This window comes from Vipera berus (assembly GCF_964194415.1).
Source record: "Vipera berus genome assembly, chromosome: 2".
NCBI classification, from domain to species: Eukaryota; Metazoa; Chordata; class Lepidosauria; order Squamata; family Viperidae; genus Vipera; species Vipera berus.
The window spans coordinates 258278236-258296365 of NC_138203.1; the positions used below are offsets into that span (position 1 = coordinate 258278236).

Sequence of the window (18130 nt, forward strand, 5' to 3'; positions counted from 1 at the left end):
GTGATGCTCAGCAAGACACGCTTTTCCAGCAGCAGCGTCACTGCTTGGTGCTGCCTTAATGAGCTGCCTGCAGCTGGAAGTGAATATTTAATGAGCCTTGCTCAGCATGAGCTGCTCTTGTGACGGGAGACAAGAGGGCTACTCTCAGCTGTTAGGAGCTCTTTGCCAAAACCTAGACAGAGCAGAGATCCCCTCTTCCTGGTCAGCTTGAAAACAAACAAAAATAACTTCTGCACTTCTGGGCAGAAAGCTTGCAACATCAGCCGGGTTAAGTTTCCATGACAAGCAGAGGGCTGCTTTTTGCTGGTAAATGTTTGCAAAGCATTCTCTGCTGGCCAGCTCGGTTTCTGGAATTAGGGCCAAGCCGAACAGCTCACCACCATCCCATCCACTCTGCTGACACGGTTAAAGCAATTTCTATGGGCATTGTTTGTAGCCCGGAGTTACATAGTAGGACACTTTGAAAAGAAAGGAGGATTAAAAACCCACAACACAACTCACAGCAGCTTTCAAAGGCCAAGGGAAACACTTAGAAGAGTTTGTGTTAGCTTGAATTGCGCTGACATCAATTCTGAGGCTGTCAGATCAAGATGTGGGCATAGTGGAATTCTGGTAGCATTGTTTGGTTAACTTGAGCCCTTCTCTCGCTCCATGTATTTATTTGACTGACTGCCCTTCAGTTCCCAGCCCAGTGCAGGCATTTCACGTGCAGCTTTGCCCATGTGAAGAAAAAGTGCCTATGAAGAGCTGTGGGACTGGAGCCTTAATATCCAAAGTTAATTTTGGAAAAGGAAGAGAATGCAGTCTTTCTAATACCTTGCTCCTAAAGCCATGCGCTGTGAATTAAGCAGGAAAAAGGGTTTTACAAGTTAATTTTGCAGTGATAAAGGAATCAAAGTTCATCACTAAACAAATTAAAGGCTAGTTATTGTGTTCAGCTGAACTTTGATGTAGAAAAAAATAACTTACTTATTTATATATCAAATTTGAAAATCACCCATCTCCCTCACAGGGCAACTCTGGGCAGTGTACAATGACAACATAAAAAAGCACACAATCCTATCTAAATAATATATTATTAAGCCATTAAAACAGGAATAAAAGGATTAAAATTGAAAGTTAAAAAAGAGTGGGAGGACCTTCAAGGCCCTAATCAACCTCACACCTCCATGCTCCTTATCCATCAGGTAAATAGCTCTCTCTCTCTCTCTCTCTCTCTCTCTTCTCTCTCTCTCTCTCTCTCTCTCTCTCCCTCCCTCCCTCCCTCCCTTCTCTCTCTCTCTCTCTCTCTCTCTCTCCCTCCCTCCCTCCCTCCCTCCTACTATATATGTGGTATATCTGTCCTAACAACACTCTTATAACAAAGATTGGGTGGAAATGACTATGCCACCCACTATGAAAGACGGCTGTGTATGGACTGGAATCCAGGTTTCCCAGTTTTAACGATTGACGCTCTATTCATTATACCACACAGACTTCCAGGACTATCAAAATAGGGACATCTGGCAATCCCAATTGCTGTGCACTTATGGCACTAGATAAATAATGAAAGCAACGGCCTCTATAGAACTGCTGAATCAATATGCAGGCACTGGAGGTTTCCCTCGAAGCAAATCACCTCTTCTCTTTTTTGGCAAGTATATTTTCTGGTTGTGTAACCTATAGAACCAAACCTTCCTATAGAAATGAGTTTCTCTTTCTTGAACATCTTGACTGCTCTTTTTTTCCCCTCCCTTCTGCCGAAAGAAGTACTTGGCTTCTATTTGGTCTGCCTTTATTTTAGACTGAACACCCTGGGGGCGCAAAGGGGCATAAATCAGTCACAGTGAAGGAAAGGTTATGAATATGGATCAGGCAGAAGGCGCTGGTATTTCATGCCTTCTGGAGTTTCTCTTCTGAGTGAAGAAAATCCATACAGGATAGCCTTAAGTATTTTTTTTCCTTCTAGTGGAGAGGGAGAAAAGGAAAAAGAGAACCCTGCACACAGTTCCGCTTCCTAAAGTATTCTGTGCAAAAATAATTATATTTACCAAACAAAAGACAACTCTGCATGTATTTATGCTGAACAAGTATAGGAGGACAAATATAATTTAATAAACAGAAGGTACATTAGAGCAGCCTGGTTTAGTTCTCTGCTCTCAGAAAAATCAGCACCCTAATATGCTGCATCTAAGTTTGATTATGGGTTTACAGGAAGATTACAGGATTCTGATATTTTTTATTAGACTAATAAGAAAAGCAAAGTTTACCTGCCACAGAGATAGCCACTCGCTTTTTACAGTGGATGTCTTGGAGAACAAAGGGAGTAAGAGAATACTTGCATGTTTGAGAGAGCAACTCTGATTTTATGTTGATATAATATTGAAACATTCCTATAATTATTAGACACGTTTTCATTAGAATTGATATCCAGATGATCTCTAGGACCAATGGGTTGTTTGCCAGTGATCTGGGAATGGCTACATGATTCAGCTTAGATTTAGCCAAGGTGCTCACGCTGTATATTTAGTAAAAACCAAATTGCTCTAATTGCTTCAGGCCATCAATTCTAAGCAGACACCCAGCAATGCCCAGCAGATTTGGAGCTAACAGTGGTTAGTGTTCCATGTACATAATTTGCTGTGTAAGTCTAAATAACATTTTATAAACTTACTTTGCCTAAGGTTGCAAACTATGCTACACAGTTAACTACAGTTATTAAGTTAAAGGTAAAAGATAGGGAAGACCCTAGAGATACAAGAAGCTGCTGGATGCTGAATCAGATTTTTGCCCGAGAACCGTCAACTCTTAATGAAGGCACAGGGCTAGGTAAAAATCTTTCCCACTCCTGCTTAGTGATGTACAGAATTGATCCTGGGCCCCATGAAGAAGGGATTTCAAGCCACGATATGGCAAATGGGTACTATTATATACTGCTGGAAAAAATGTTTCTGCAATAATTTTTTAAATTTTAAAAATATACTGCAGGAGAATAATTATTATAATATTTGAATTTTCTGATTACACAACTAAGACCTAGTCTATATGAAAAAAAACCACAGCCAAATTTAGGGTTGTAATGTACAATGCATGTAAATGTCCCCATTTTTGTTGCTTTAAACAAAGGTAGCTCCCTCTCTGTTGGCAGATCATTATGCCAATTCTGCACACCTACATAACTGTTATTAGGAAATAACCTTCTAATATTCTGGAGAATGGAGCTTTATCGCAGAATCCAAGAATACTCAGGTTGTCAGATCTCTGTAATAACAAAGACTGAGAAAAATTGGTTTTTCATCAAATATTGTAGTTTCTGAGTTACTATTGCCAAAAACTGTAAGGATGAACACTTTACCCTGGAGTTTCAAAGTACAATACCTTATTTATCAGGTATTACTGTACCAAAGTGCCGGGTGAAACTTCATTGATATTCATTGATGTAGGTCAGGGGTCTTCAAATTGGCCCTTTTATAACTTGAGTTACTTCAATTCCCAGAATTCCTCAGCCAGCGTGCCTGGCTGAGGAATTCTGGGAGTTGAAGTCCACAAGTCATAAAAGGGCCAAGTTTGAAGAGCCTTGATGTAGGTCCAAGAAAGAGAAACAGGAAGAAATGAAGCATATAGTTATCCCCATCATACCATTGCTTTCAGTGTAAGCAACAATATGACAAGGGACAAAAAGGAGTAAGAATAAAGTAATAAAGGCGGGATAAAAATCTAATAAGTAACTGATCAAATAAATTAAGGATATAAAATACGAAAGATAAGAGGAAATATATACATAAACACCATTCAGTATGCCTGTTTATACTTTTCTGTCTTCAAAAGGACATACATTAATGTATACACTGCCTTTTTTTTCTTCATATATTAATAAACTGTAAGATATATTCATTTGCCTTGTCTATAATACACTATGTTAGTGATTTTGGATTTGTTAAGTGAGACTGTACCAATTAAGTATTTGTAAAAGAAATTAAATTTTATATATTTAGATAAACTAATTTGCAATGACTTTGTGGCTGCATTATGGAGCATTTGTGTATTTCAGATTCTATGTTCTTATATTATGCATTGAATTTGTTTAATCTTCTTAAAAGCTGTTTTGAGAGTAATTTGGAAAAGCAGCAACAGAATTTAATGGCCATGAACACCAGATTATGGAAGTCTTGTTACAAAGTTGCACAATCGAAGAAATATTTTATAATTACAGTGGCATTCTACATTTCCAGAATAATTCATAAAGCCCACATATTTTCTATGAATCATTGAGAACTCTGTTGTCTTTGAAAGAAAACAGTGTGTTCCCTGAAGCAGACCCATCTTTCTCTTTCAACCACCATTCCTATCTCCATATGCTTTATTTCTGGCTGACTTTCCTCAGGGAATAGTAACTTTGTGAGATCTCAGACATTAGGCAGGCCACTGTGCATAGAAGCAAAATAATATACTCATATATGTACATGTCAACAGGACAACACTTTGAGATTTAAACCCTACTGAACAAGAATGAGAGGGATGCACATAAAACAGAATTATTGCCTAGAAAAAAACTGATTAAAAAAATTGTCAGGTAATTTCTCAGGAGCTGTTGTGAATTGGTGGAACTACAAGTCTTTAAAAATCCAGAAGCATGCTTCTTTAGTCAAAATAGTTAAAAATTCTTTTTTTAGAAAGATGGGAAGCTTTGATTTGTTTTGCATATCACTAAAGTTCAGCTTTACTATTCAAATGTTTTTAAGTAAGCTACGCTAAGGAATCATTCCTAAATATAAGATCTCCTTCACACATTGGGGAAATGAGAATGGTGATTCATCTGCACACCTGTTTTTTTTTTTAAATTACATACTTTGTTGTGCAAACCTGTGTGTGAGTATGCCTTGGTATCACATTACTGAGGAGCTCAATAACTGTGTCTTGAATTTTTCTGTTGATATTATGCAGTCAAGAATCATTTTTCTTTTCCTCTGGAAAAAACAGCAAAGATTGGAGGTAATGTTGCATTTAGTTTTCTGCCTTCCTTAAACTAGTAGCTTTTGGCTTGAATGCCAAACATGCTGGCCTCATTTGCAGGAAAAGAGGTGGAATTTGTACCTGAACCTTGCAATGTTGGAGACAAATGGATCCACTAGGTACAGTGAGTTATTTTTTTTTAAAAAAATTCCCTATCATTTGAAATGCTGTAGCCTGAGCACTATATAACCCAGATCAAAAGGGTGGGGTTAATAACTTTGAGAACTGTGAAATAATATCTCCTCTCTCTGAAATAGTTGATTGTTGAAGAGATTTATCAAAAGTTTCTGTTTGGGAATTTTCTGGAAAATTCAGTGCCAGCATAGTCTTGAGAGTGAGAAATCTTGAGATTCGTATAGAAGAGGTTGCAATTCCTTTGCAAAGAAAGTAGTTTGGGGATTTACAGAACCTGCATTCTTGTTCTTGAGTTTCTACAGTTGTACAAAAAAGTGGTTGTCCTAAAAGTATAAGTAACACTTTTTGTGTTCTGATTTTATTGAGGACATCAAAACATCATATTTAGAAAAACTGCATTCCAAAGGAAGAAAATATACAAGACTTGGTTAAAGCACAAAGTTAGAAGCCAGGAAACTCTGAATTCTAGTCCTGCCTTAGCTATGAAAGCTGGCTGAGTGACTTTGGGCCAGTCACTCTTTCTTAGCCCATCTCACCAAGGTTGTTGTTACAGGAAGGAGTAATAGATATGCTTGTCACCTTGAGATATTTATAAAAATAATAAAGGTAGAATAAAAATAAAATAAGGAAAATAAGGAAAATATGCGACAGCCCAGATATTTTCAGGCAGACAACCCAAATGCCTCAGTGCAAAAAAACATTTCTGTAATGTTCTGTAGAGCTTAAACTCAGAAACCAAGAGAAACATGAGAGAGAAAACTAAGCCAGTAAACATTCTTTAAAATCACACAATTAAAGTCGTGAGGAGAACAAGGTAGAATTACAGCAAAAAGAATAAGTGAGGGAGTTAGTGGTCCTCAGAACTCAGTTACAGGAAGACAAAGAACCATCGCTCTCCTGTTTATCTATTTAAATCTTGGAATTAATTGCCTGCAGAGCAGCTCTTCGTTATCATATATGCTGCTGATAACATAATACATACTCCCTCCCCCTCCCGTGTAGCAAACAACCTTGCAGTTAAAACATTTGCTCTTCTTCAGTTCTACCACAGCATCAAAGCTGGCAGCAGATCTTCAGGAGACTTCACCAGAAAAGCATGAATGATGTGTATCAACTACAATCCACCATCAAGCAAAAAATATATATGTTAATTTTAGGTGAGAAATGGCTAGTGAACGGTGCCTAAAGATGACACTTGCTTACTACCGAAAAGCATTTGATAGGATTATAGGTCACTGATTTTTATGAGCCAATCCTGTGGGCTCTCATAATTATGAAGCCAGTAGAGAGAGAACTCCCATGAACAAGTGATCCGCTGAAAAGGAATGAACAGCTAGCTTGCCTGGGTGACACTAGGCTCCACTGGGACAACATCTGTCTCTCCATTCATACAGGACATAATGGGGGGGAAAAAGGTAACTCTCTAGACAACTTTTGCTTCAAGGATTCCATTTAAAGTTTCCTAAGGTGACAAATGATCCAGGGAATAGTAGAATGAATTACAGCAGGCACAGCAAAGCAGCTTTGGATGTGAATTATCTGCTCTGAACAAGGTAACTAACCATCCAACCTCTTATTTGGATCCCTTTCCTCTAGATGTGCTTCTATTACATTGGGAAGAATGGCAGACATTATAGAGGGATCTATAAAAACTGGTTTTGATAAGAAAGCACACAGTCTCCGCTGTGGCCAGACCTCTCTGGATACTGACTGATGGAAGCTTTTCATGATTTTAGCCAAGGTCTTTTCCTCTTTGTATTTTGCCGGGAACTGAACCTGAGGCTTTTTCATAGAATCCAAAGTGTTATAGCTCTCTGAAATTGGAACTAGAATATCTTCCCATACAAGTTTGCTCATCCACATTGCTCACTGCACCAGAATTAATGGTAGGTGAACAAGCAAAAGATCTGAGATCTGATTATGGAGAACACAGTACTTATGTAGGTATTCCTTGACTTACAACCACACTCTGGACCAGAATTTCCATTGTTAGGTGAATCTCGCTTGATTCTACAACCCTTTTTTTGCCATGGTTGTTAAGTAAAACGCTATAGTTATAAAGTGAATCACAGAGTTGTTAAGCGAATCTGGCTTCTCCTATAGACTTGCTTTTTGGAAGATGGCTGGGAGGGTTATAAATGGCAATCACATGACACATTGTAACATGCGATCCAAGGCAAGGCAAGGCAAGGCACCCAAATTTCGATCGTGCGTCCAAAGGTATGCTTCAATAATTGTTAACTGCATGGACCGGCTGTAAGTCATTTTTTCCCCAATGTCATTGTAACTATGAACAGTCACTAAATGAATGGTTGTAAGTCAAGGACTACCAGTAAAGCTAATTCTGCAGCCATTTTATTTATACCTTGGAACTTCTAATAAATATTCTCACTATGCAAAATTGCATTGTTTCAGCTAACTGAATTGTTAAGAAAAGTATATTTTATGCTTTTCTTCAAATCAAATCATTTTTATATTATGAAACATATTGAACCCACTATTTTTTTTCACAGAATAACAAACAGTGATTCCTGAAATTAGTTGAAAAAATTCTCACAGAAAAGAAAGTTTGGGAAAAGGTGGATGGGGACATGTTGGGGATTCTAACTGCACAGGAAATGCTCATCAGTTGGATAAATGTTATTCAACATTTCTAATGTGATTCAACATTTAAAGTAACATACAATCTTTCCAAAACATGTATTGCTATTCTTTTATTATTGCTATGTCATCTTCCTTTATTCTCATAATACTAGAAATTATGAAATTGGCAAAAATTTCTGAACAGGATATATCATACTGAATTAGCTTCTGGAACGCAGTACCATTAGCTTTAGAGCCTTAAAATAATAGGTACATTCTGAGAAGAATGTAAATATCAAGGTCTGTTTAACAGCTCAGAGAAACTCCATGTTCCAAGTCAGTACAGTATAACTTTGATTTCAGAACTGTAGCCAAGATGGCTTATTACTCAGTGTTCTTTGTAATCTTCCAAGCTTTCTAGCAAGAATCCCCAAAATTGTAATTCCAACACACATTTTTTTTTAAAAAAAATAAGTAGGAAAAGAGAGCCTTCACCATAAAATCACAAAATTCATACTGGTCTATTAAAATCAACTTCACCTTCAGGTTTTCCTATGAAAATTGTTGGCCAGGAAGTTAATAATTTATATGGAAGATGAGAATATGCTGCATACATATCCCTATCCAATGTACTAAGTTGATACCAAAGAAACAATACTTCTTAAAATTAGGACTAATGCAAATAAACGGTTTTCCATAATTCGATTGTTCTAAAAACCTCCACTGTTTGGGCTAAACAGGAATTTTTGTAGGCCAAGCAGGAGAGAAATCCTCTATTACAAACACCGAAAGAATGCCCCATACGTTTGCATGGACTGCATAAGAACATGGTGGTGATAGGTTGAGACCTTTCCTCTTTCTCTAACAATATCCCCTGAGGATGGCAAGGACAATTGTGAAAGCTAATTTCGGATGACTTAATAACCTTGAATAGCAAGTAATTGCAGTTTTTGTGACCTCTGACAGCTAGGAGAATGAGAGGCCCTCGCTGTATTTTAATCAATACTTTGAGCATCTGTGCTACGCTCGGCAGTGAATGAAAGAGTTTACCAAAGAAATTAGGGCGTGCTCCCCATCCTATACGTTATCAAACTAGTGAAGGATTTCTTTTTTTCAATTTTTTTAACGTTTTCTTTATTTTAAAACCGCTTTTAGAAAGAGGAGCAAGTTGCTAAATGAACATCTGCCGTAACCTAACCTAAATTTATCAGTAAGCCTAAATGATTTCATGAACAGCTTTAGGGTTTAAATAGAAGCCTTAAGTCAGGCCTGGGTACCTTGGGACCTTCAGAGTAATTTCAAGGTGTCTATGCAAGCATAAATGTCTATGCGAGAGATTGGCTCAAGCTTCTGAGAACAGCTACCTGCTCTTCCTGCACTGAGAGAGAAAAGGGAGGATCAGAGGGAAAATGTTAACTCCACCCATTTTGACTCTAGGTCCACCCACAGCTTGCTTAAGCTTGGATCCATCGCATGGCCCATAATGGATTAACTGTGAAGGAACTGAGAAGAAATAGTGCCCGCTACTTCCTTGATTTAATTATTACACTGGTCTCGCTTTAGCACTTTTATTTATCTATCCCAATAAATGACCAGAAATAACAGGAATATATGTCTCAGAATGAGGAAGGTGTTAAATGCAACATCAAGAAAGGACAAGATATTACTAATATTTTGGTGGCAGAACTTGGATTGACAGGAAGGTTTTGGACTGAAGAAATTCCATAATGCTATGGGTAGATTAATGGAGTTCTCTGAGGAGAAATCCTTGTTTATTGCCAACCCTTGCTTTGAGCAACATAAACACAGATTTTCCACATGGATTACTATTCAGTGCTTATATCATTGGAGTGTGATGACTTCTGGGATATTCTTTTGTCCTCTGCTTTATTTAACATCTAATGAAACTGCTAGAGGGAAAACTGCTAGAGCTTTAGAGGAGGGATGCTTTCAGGATCATCAAACTCCAAGGAAGTCAACAGTAACTTTGAATTGTCCAATTTTGATATTGGGCTGCCTGAGTGACAGCCACTGAAATTAAATTTAGTCAAGGCAATATGGCAAGTGGGTGGGAAGTTCATCTTCATTCCGTGGCCACTGGCTTTGGAGGTGGCAGCTGTGATGAGGAACACGTTTGCATTACTGTAGCCACTGACTCAAAAATTATCCACCCTGAGGCAGTCTGCAATGCCTTGGTTACAAGCTACCATGAACACTATAATGGGCACAACTAGTGCAAAGTTTAGCCAGGCTGCAAAGTAAGTCAAAGGAAAGCAATTACATAATACTTGTACTGAAAGTTGTCTATTGGGCACTGTAAATTGTCTATTAAGTGCAATTTGAGCAGTTCTGTTCATCTTGAGTCATAAACAGATTAAAGCCTGCCTGTTTGAGAAGTTCCCTTTCCCATGATAAACCTCTCCAGTTATGTAGTTCAGAAAATGAAAGTACCACAGGCACTCATGCATTTTCTTTTTGGATTACTGCAATGGACACAACATGGGGTTGTCCTTGAAGAACATATGGAAGCTGCAATTGGTCCAGAAAATGATGGCATGAACTATTATGGATGTGCCTAAGTATACCCAGATTACATCTTTGCTTCATAAATTGCATTTGCTCCCAATAGCATTCCAGATGAAATTAAGGGTGCTAGTTGTCACCTATGAAACCCTACATGGCTATCGTTGACTCTCTTCTATCAGGTATAACAGGACAGTCATGGTCTGGGTCCCATCTATTAAAGAATACCAAGGTCCAAAAAGCCAAAAAAGATACACCTATTAATGATGTTAAAAATACTGGAGAACAAGAAGAAAATTAGAGATGCCTTTTAGATTAGAGAAATAACACAAAAATTTCTACAAAGAAAACCAAAGACAGCTGAAAATACTGTACTGAAAACTTTACAAATGGAAATATAGAATGACAGGCACGTTTGCAGAGTGTAAGTATGTAGGAGTTGATTTCCTTAGAGAGTTTTTTTCTAGGAGTACAGTCAGAATAATCTAGATTATGGACTGCAGGTATGACATACACTATACCTCTGAAGGACTGGTATAAATGTGTTTCTTCAGAACGTGGAAAGCTTCACTAAGATAACTCTAAAGTATATCTTGGGAGAATTAAAATACCATTGAACAACAACATTGAAATAAAGATCTCTGATTAAAATTGATGCACTTTAGAATGTTGCTGAAATGGGATTCTTAAATAATTCAATTAAAAAGCCAGAAATAACATTCATTCATAAAATTCATGGCCTCCATCGTCTATACAATAATGTTCAAAATATAGGAAATAAGTTTTTACTACAGAATGGAAAATATGATTTAATAGTTATAAGACATGATGGTGAGATGTCTTTCATAATTGGATTATAGTAACTGAAGGATACCATTTCTTCAAAAAGAATTAAAACAATAGAAAGGAATTGCACTGTATTTAAAACAACCAGGTTCTGCATACAAATCCAAATGAATAAAGAGTGAGTTATTCTATTTGTGGATGTTACAGAAATAGGTGGAATAGATAATCTCTAGAACAGTGGTCCCCAACGTTTGCAGTTTGGCAGCCCAGGGGGGGGAGGGGAACCAGGCTGCATGAGGGGTGGAAGGGCTGGCCCGCACAGGTCAACTTGCATGAGCAGCAGGCCAGCAAACACGGGTATGTGCGCACAGCTTGAGGCAGGAGACTCTATATCATTTCAGACAAATGGCTATCTAGTCTCTTCTTAAAAACTTCCAGTGTTGGAGCATTCACTGCTTCTGGAGGCAGGTTGTTCCACTGATTGATTGTTCTAACTGTCAGGAAATTTCTCCTCAGTTCTAGGTTGCTTCTCTCTTTGGTTAGTTTCTATCCATTGCTTCTTGTCCTGCCTTCGGGCACTTTGGAGAATAGCTTGAGTCCCTCTTCTTTGTGGCAGCCCCTGAGATATTGCAACAATCCTATCATGTCCCCCCTCATCCTTCTCTTCATTAAACTAGACATACCCAATGCCAGCAACCACTCCTTATATGTTTTAGCCTCCAGTCCCCTGATCATCTTTGTTGTTCTTCTCTATACTCTTTCTAGAGTACATTTTATTATTACAAAAATGGCACACATAGCCAGGTGCATTATTCTAAAGACAGAAAACAGTTAATCCAGGATAATATTAAGTAAGTCTTATGCCTCTCAATTTGTGGTTTTGGACTCTCATAATTTTTCATCTATATAGGAATAGAACCCCAAGGCATCTGGAATTTCTTGAGAAGACATAAGAAGTAGGTATGTATTTACATTTGCAGAAGGATGCCATGTTTGATTCTGTACCAGATGGAGGTGATATCAGCTGAAGGATTCATTGTAACACATTATTTGATGGGGGGGAATGCCTAATTTTTTTCAGTGCAACCTATATACATAAAACACAAGTCTCCAGGGCACCAGTCACTCAGTCTATAATGTTATGTCCTTTTTGCCTTACATTTATTCTCTGATGCTTCACAATGCCTCCATGAAGAAACAAAGAACCCTCAATCTTTTTTGTAAGAATGAAATAGAAGATAAACCTAAAATAGGCTTTAAAAAGAGAGGGGAAAATCACCTAGTATTCTTCAGAGAGCTGTGACGGTTAAGGCATCATGTTAGAAACCAGGAGATTATGAGTTCTAGTCCCTTGTTACGCACAAAGCCAGCTGGGTCACCTTGGGCCAGGCACACTCTCAGCTCTCTAAGAAGGAGACAATGGCAAACCACTTCTTATCAAGAAAACTGCAGGGACTTGTCCAAGCAGTTGCCAGGAATCAAGACTGATTCAAAGCCACTTACTAACTAATCCGAAAGGAGAAAAGAAATTCCACTTTGCAGCATTATCTTGGTGATACTTATTGCATCAAAATTATTAAGGTCTATTCCTGGAAACTAAAAACTCTCTTCTTCTGCTTTACACAGTAATTCTCACCCACTGCCTATCCAAAGATGTTTATTTGTCTACTTTCCGGCAAGCCGTGATAATATATTACATTTTAAAATCCAGCACGGGTTTTAAAGCCCCAATAGATGCAGGAGAATCTATTTAACACATTATCAGTGATTTCCTCTTTGAAAAACAAAACCTCTTTGATACCCTTTTGGTTTAGAAAAAGAACACAATGAGGTGCGAGACAAATACCATTACATACAGTATGTGTATGCCCTTTGCTACTTATAAGCCGACTGATTTTATAAATTAGGCATGCCAAACCCTATTTTAGGAAAGTATATAAATTATCTTTAAAAATATAGCGTAGAATTAGGGGGTTGACTTGCTAGCTAGTGGGTCAATTCTAGCTGTCTAATGTGAAGATGAGTTGGCTTGTGGATTGCACTGTGTTTCCTTATCATGTTTATTTAGCCAGAACAAAATTACCAAATGGAACATGCTTGGCGCCATCAGTATTGCCAATGTGCAGACAGATGTCAACTGAATCACAATTTGCTATGTTTTATGGAGAGATAATCGGGCTCATATAGCTGATCCATCATTTGGAAACGGTGTTGCTAGAATGCGTACACAAGAGACACAATGAGCTGGAAAGTTAAACATACCTATATCTAATCAGTGAAATGCATGCTAGTAAGAAAGAGAACAGTGCAAAATAAAAGTCTGCTACTGTCTCAACTCAGTGGGGAGATATAGCTAACACTTTCCCTAATTACTGGATCCATTTACTCAAATTTGACCAAGGTCCAACTAAACAGACTAACTAAAAGTCTAACTAGAAAAAAAAATTCAAACAAAATAAACTCATAAAATAGTTTACAGAATGTTGCTTGAATTTGAATGATGCCAGAGATATCATTCAAGTACCTGCCTATGTGGATTTGGAGACTGGGATATACTGTATAATTACTTCCTCTCCCTCCCACTGCCATCCAGCAGATGGTAAAGTTTATTTTAAGACCCATGCAATGTGTAGAAAAGAATTTTTCAGAAAATGGCCAGTACAATTATTTTTTTCTACACACAAACAAATCTTGCAGTAGCAAGAGGTTCGGGGCATGATAATTTCAGTAGACTAACAAATGAATCATTTTTTTCTTTCTTTCAGAGAGACCGTGTGGAAGAATATACAGTGTTTAATTAACATCCCTTTCCTTGTTTGGAAACACTTCCTCTTTCTCCTCCCCCTCCACAAGGCTCCCTGCTTGTAACCCGGTTTGCAGGGCATTGTCTGAAATTCAGAATTTGCAGGGATGGGGAGGTGTTCCCCCCCTTCAGCTGCGCAAAAACTAAATGTTGCTGTGTGCAAATGAGAAAGCATGTCAGTGTGTGGGGGGGGGAAGGGGGGGGAGAGAGGTCCCTGACTTCAAATTAGGCCCGGCTGTGCTATAATCACACAAAGCTGATAACCAGTTTGCTGACAATCTGCTGCTCAAAGACCTACAGTAATTGGAATCCCAGACTGGAGAGCCCGATGATGCAAACCTTGTGGGTTTTACACCCTGGTCCCTGTTGAAGCCACTTAACTGGATATTGAATTGCTATTTTAAAGAGAAGAGAAAAACAAAGCCCCTGCTTGCCGATTTTTTTTTTTACCCATGCACGTGGCATCATTAGCAGCCAACTCGTTAATGCTTATTTTCACAACTGAAACAGTGAGCTCTAAGCCCTCATGTTTGCTAATAAAAAGATCTATGGAAGAATACCCTTCCCCCCTCCACCCCTGCTCTTCCCCAAAAAGCAAATACGGGCTGATACTGAAGACCAGACAAAAGAATTTCAATCCTATGCCTGATTTGCTAATTAAGGAACTCAGGCCTGCAAACAGCTTATTTAAAAAGGATATCCAAACATGTATGCTGCTTAAAAAAGATGCTACCGTACAGCCAGTTCATACAGTAAATTGGCCTGTTCTTTAATATTAGAATATTAATGCTGTAAAAGTCACTGTCTGATCATCTCTTCATGGCCTTCTGAACAATAGGATCCAGTTGTATTCCCCCCCCCCAATCTAATGGGCAATGTTTGCTTCAAAGTTTATACTATTTGGCAGCTGAAGAAACACTTGGCGGAGGGAACCTCTCCCATGACATATCTGCCTAATGGGCATAGGGCTACAATGGATTCAAACTCCATGCAGAATCTAGACAAAGGCTGGATTCAGAAATCATACCAAGCCTCAAGGCAGTTGGCTATATTTTATCAGGAGGGCTGGGGGTTATTATTTTAATTTTTTATTAGTTTAATATTTTTATGTTGTGTTTTTATTTCCCGTAAGCTGCCTTGAGTCACCGTGAGTGAGTAGACAGCAATATAAAATTTTCCAAATAAATAAATAAATAAACATTAGAATACTATGTGAACACTGTGGCTTATTCAACAAACCATGGTCTAAAATGATAAGTCAATGCCAACTGTAAATATAGTCATAGATGGCCCAGCTAGGATGCTGAAGGGGACCCACTCCTGCAGACAACACAAAAAGGAGCAGCAGTAATCCCTTGTTGAAGGCAGTAACAGGAACAGTGTAATTTTTGTACAAATCCAGCCGTTTCCAAGTGCGGCTATTTTAATAAAATACTCTATGGTTGCACATTATCTTAAGATGTGGTATCTGTGGGCGGGCGGCTTTCAAAACAATGAACTATATCAATATTCATGTTTTGAACACATAATAGTGAAGTATGACAATTAATAGGGAAATATGAAAGTTATGGGCATATTTTCATTGCAACATTTAGCATCCCTGAGTTATCTTACGCATAATGCTTGTCAACACTTTATGTCAGGAACATAAATCACATCTTCCTTTACAAAAAATTATACTGACTGCAAGAATTACTACTGAGAATTTCAAGTCCTCTCAGAAACAGTATGCTTTCAGGAGCCTATAATTCAGTGTGCCTGAATCTCTCTCTCTTTCTCTCTCTCCCTCCCTCCCCCGCATCCATCCATCCATCCATCCATCCATCCATCCCATTTATATGGCTGCTCATCTCACAGAAACAATTTGGGGCAGTGCATAATAGTCTACTGGAAAAAAATAATCATAATACTCTATAACAGAAGTTAAGTTTTACTAAGAATAGTTGAAGAGATTCTAATTTCTGAAATCTATGTCAAAACAGGTGAAATGGCATTTCAGCAACATGATTAAAGCCTCACCCCTTTTGTACATGTGACAATGTTACACGCATGTAAAAATGGGTGAGGCTTCTACTACTGTATGACCGCACGTGCCACATTTCTGTTTTGATTTGTTCTTGCAGATACTAGCAATTGTGCTGAGTAATTCTCAACTCTTTATCTTAGGACTGTATGTGTGTGGTTTATGTTTACCCAAAGGTGTTTTTTCATGAGGCAACTGGATTTTCTTTTTTCTCTTTGAAGATGTTTTGCTTCTCATCCAAGAAGCTGCTTCAGCTCTGACTGGATGGTGGGGAATGGAGGGATTCCTTTGAGACAGCCATAACATGGAGGACTGAGAATCTCCATAGACATTTATGTTTACACAATTATGGGGATAATTAGATTTGGCAGACCATTTTAGCACATTTATAGTAATTTTTATTGACCATGATATATCCACACTGAATTTAGAAGATCTGTTTCAGCAATTTCAGACTCATAAGTAGGGGAAAACAGCTCATTTCATAATACAGAGTGAAGCAAGTACTACAAAGCAGCTGTTCAAAAATGGTTATACTGCTTTGTTTTACACAATAAAGTTCATCACAGGATAACAGCTGGCACAAATTAGCAACTTGAGACTTTCTTTTCTGTAAATGTAATGTAAAAATTAAGGGTAGCAATATAAAAAAAATGGCAGATGAACAATTGCAAAAAATAATATCACCTCAATTCTTTAGTTTGGATTAGGGATCTCTTTATAACAAGGTGAACATAAGATGGGTAATAACTTAGGAGTCCAAGAAAATATCAAGTTCCTAAAATTATGGCACATGTTTATCCTGGAATAAGTCGCTTGAATTGACAAATTTTAGATAGATAGATGATAGATAGATAGATAGATAGATAGATAGATAGATAGATAGATAGATAGATAGATAGATAGATGATAGATAGATAGATAGAGTGGTGGGATTCAAATATGTGATCAACTGGTTCTCTGTGTGGATGCCACTTCCAGAAGTCCATTCTGGGCTAGGGTAACAAAAAATTAGCTACTGGTTCTGCTGAAGTGGTGCAAACTGGCTGAATCCCACCACTGGATGGACAGACAGGCAGACAGATACTGGATACAGATACACATACTGGATTGTGAGGTCTTGAAAGCATCCACCTGTTTCTGAGAGGACTTGAATAGATCAACAGTGATTCCATCAGAAGAGTTTGCAAGCAGTATAATTATTTTTGTAAAGGAAGATGCAATTTATGTTCCTAGCACAAAGTGTTGACAAGCATTATGCGCAAGATAACTCAGGGATGCTAAATGTTGCAATTAAATATGCCTGTAATTTTCATATTTCCCTATTCTGTGTTCAAAACACATTTGTTAGGGCATAATGAAGAAAATTAATATATTTTCTAAACATGGACGAGTATATACATAAATTAGGATCAAGTTAAAAAGCAACTTTTCGTCCATTATTTTCTAAAATGTGATGTTTGTAATTAAAAAAAATTAATTCATATTCTCAAGTCTTAAGTTTGATTATTTTTTGTATGTACAGTAAACAATAATGTAAATTAAATCTTTTCTAGTTTATATTTAAATTCAGAGTCTGAATAGCATAAATGTTAATTAAGTACTCCATTTGATGACAAAATGAAGAATTGGGCTAATTTCAATTTGCAAAGTCCCCTAATTACGTTCTGTTTTAAAAAGTGAGCATTGTATCATACTTTTAAAGAAAAATGAGTAATTTAATTATTATTCATTCATTTTTAAAAACATACAAACCCCATACCCATTAATACTTTTTTCTATAATGAATTATATGGAGATTCCATTGATTTTCCTGATAAAAAAAGATTTTAATGTTAAATTAAATGTTTCCAAAGTTAAATTTAGTATGATTTGCAGATGCACACTTCCTAGGCATACTAATAGGAAAAATAACAAGATATACCTTTAAATATGAATACTTTCTATTAAAACTCAGTGTGGTTACTTATTATTTTCAGATCTGGAAAAGCATTAATTTGAAAGAACGGGTAAGAGACAGCCTGCCATATATGTGATTGCTAGAAATAAAAAAAAACGATTTGATGTCATTTTTAATAGGAAGATGCAATTACTGTCAATCAATTAGTAAGACATCTGTAGAGTCCACTTTCTGCATTGACCAACTTGATTTTGCCTGTTATTCTACCACAACCTGCATTTTTATAAGTTATCCGTCAATGCACATCCAAGCACGTTGGGACAAAATAGAAGAAGTTGTGGTATTATATTTTTTATTGCATCCTTTCAGGCATTTGAAAAGTGCA

General features: G+C 37.4%; 1 protein-coding gene across 1 annotated transcript in view; it reads right to left on the reverse strand.

The window, feature by feature from the left end:
* The window catches only part of PTPRG (protein tyrosine phosphatase receptor type G), a 702650-nt gene that overhangs the window by 47706 nt on the left and 636814 nt on the right, over window positions 1–18130 (reverse strand). The gene's annotated exons all lie outside the window — the stretch shown is intronic.